Source organism: Montipora capricornis, chromosome 10, assembly GCF_036669925.1.
Source record: "Montipora capricornis isolate CH-2021 chromosome 10, ASM3666992v2, whole genome shotgun sequence".
NCBI lineage: Eukaryota > Metazoa > Cnidaria > Anthozoa > Scleractinia > Acroporidae > Montipora > Montipora capricornis.
In genome coordinates this window covers 36,554,762-36,557,261 of record NC_090892.1, presented here as the reverse complement: position 1 = coordinate 36,557,261, position 2,500 = coordinate 36,554,762, and the positions used below count along the sequence as shown (strand labels likewise).

Genomic DNA, 2,500 nt, shown 5'->3' with positions numbered 1-2,500 from the left:
TAGAGTTATAAGTACAACAATTTTTCCCAGCAAGAGGGTTAGGCGGCGGTATTCCCAACAATTCAAACAACTCCGAATCTTTCCTATTTTTTCTCTATAGTTTTCATTTATACTTATTGTTGGGTTGTTTGATATCCAAACACCCAAAGACTTTTTTTTATCTTTAACCCATTTTAAATTCTTTTCGGGACTGAGCTGATCATCACGACCAGTATGAGAGCCAACCGAAAATGCCTCTGTTTTTTTTGTTATTGAGTTTCAAGCCAGATATAGTGCTAAACAGTTCCAAATCATGCAGAGCACTCGTAAGAGATTTTTCCGAGTCATTAAGGATAAGTGTGGTGTCGTCGGCATATTGGCTAATTTTAATTTCGTTACCTTTGATAAAAATTCCCTCTATATCTTTATTTATTCTTTCCGCTAATATTTCTACACAGAGTAAAAAGATGTAAGGGGAAAGGGCTATCATTTCTTTCACCAACGCAGCAAGACGCGACGGCGCGAACATTCTATGGCTTCTCGATTTTGATTGGCTGCTTAAATCGTACGACTGTTTGATTTTCACTTTTCATTGGTTTATTTCAGCGGGCTAAAATACATTTTAGCCCGCCAAATTCTCCATTTTAGCCCGAAAAATGCGCCACAATGCTCGACAAAGTGATAATAATGTTAAATAGCCCTTTCTCAGAATATTATTCAGTCCGTGGTTTTAATAAAATGCTAGATAATTTAGATGTAAAATCTTTTTCAATTCTTCATTGCAATATTAGAAGTTTATCTAAAAACCTAAATCTATTGGAAGAACTATTATGCTCCCTTGACTCTAAGCTGGATATACTTGGAATTACTGAAACTAAACTAGGTGAGAAATCTATTTATAATGTCAATATCAGAGGCTATAGTTTTTTTCACACGGACTCGCCAACAAATGCAGGCGGAGCTGCTTTATACATAGCTAATAATCTTAAAGCTGTACCGAGGCAGGCCATTAAATTTGATTTAGCACTAGTTGAATCCTGCTGGGCAGAAATTGATACTGGTGAAGATAAAAAGAAGATGATAATAGGCTGTATTTATAAGCATCCCACTTGTAATTTATAACAGTTTCGCAGCCAACTAAATGATATAATTAAAACAATTAATCCCAATAGACACGAAATTTACATCTTTGGAGATATGAATATAAATTTCCTGAAATTTAGTGAACATACCCAAACTGAAGAGTTCTTAGATATGCTTTATGCTAATAACATCTTGCCGATCATTACTAAACCTACCAGCCTTACTGATCATACAGCAACACTCATTGATCAATATATATACAAACTGTTTACAAAATTTTACAGCAGGAATTCTGACAGTTGATATAACAGATCACCTCCCAATTTTCTGCATAGTTAGAACCCAATCTATACGGAATAATGGTAACAAAAAATATCTTCGAGGCTATTCTAAATTTAACAAGGATCTATACTTAGATGATATAAAATTGATAAATTGGCATGAAATCCTTAACCCAGAAAAGAATCTAAATGAAAAGGTACAAGAGACAATGAATACCCTGAATAAACATGCGCCCGTGAAGCTGGCTAGCCAAAGCAAGAAAAGGCAACTTAATAAACCATGGCTCACTTAGGGTATCCTAAAATGTACCGTACACATTTCCTAAGCAAGGACTTACAGAAAATCGGGGAATATAAGCATTATGCAGCATATTCTTTCACATCTTAAGAATACAATTAAGACAGAATATTATGGTATGCAATTTTTAAAGTACAAAGACAACCTTAAGCAAACTTGGAAACTTATTGGTATCCTTATTAAAAGGAAAACTAAAGGTCAAACTCTCCCCACGAGAATTATTCACAATAACAGGACTTTTGCACAAGGAAAGGATATTGCTGAATTATTCAATAAATTCTTTGTAAATATTGGGCCAACTTAAGCAAAGGAAATCAAAACTGATCATACAGACCCCTTGAAATACATAGAATCTACACCATCAAACAGTTTTTATCTTGCTCCAGTAACCCAAACAAAAGTATCTACATTATTTACTGGACTAAAAGAAAATAAAGCACCCCTAAATGTTCCTAACAAACTTATTAAACTTGCAAGTGGACAGCTCTCTGCACCCTTCACTGAAATATATAATGAGTCAATACTATCAGGGGAGTTTCCTGAAATCTTTAAAATATCAAAAGTAACCCCAATATTTAAAAGTGGCAGTGTATCTGATTTAGGAAATTATAGGCCAATAGCAGTTGTTTCTCCCTTTAGTAAAGTACTGGAAAGACTAGTATATGACCAACTTGTGTCCTATCTAGAAAAAGAATGTCTACTTTTTAACTTCCAGTTTGGCTTTCGAAAGGGATACTCCACTGAATATGCTGTGGAGAAATTAAAATCAGCAGTTGACGATCAACAAATAACATGTGGTGCAGCAAATATGCTATCCATTAATTTTAAGAAGACAAATTACATGATAATTACTTCACCT

General features: G+C 34.2%; 1 pseudogene; it reads left to right on the top strand.

Annotated features, from left to right (window-relative positions):
- Window positions 1-1,176: 1,176 nt before the first annotated feature.
- The window catches only part of LOC138020755 (uncharacterized), a 90,883-nt pseudogene continuing 89,559 nt past the window's right edge, over window positions 1,177-2,500 (top strand).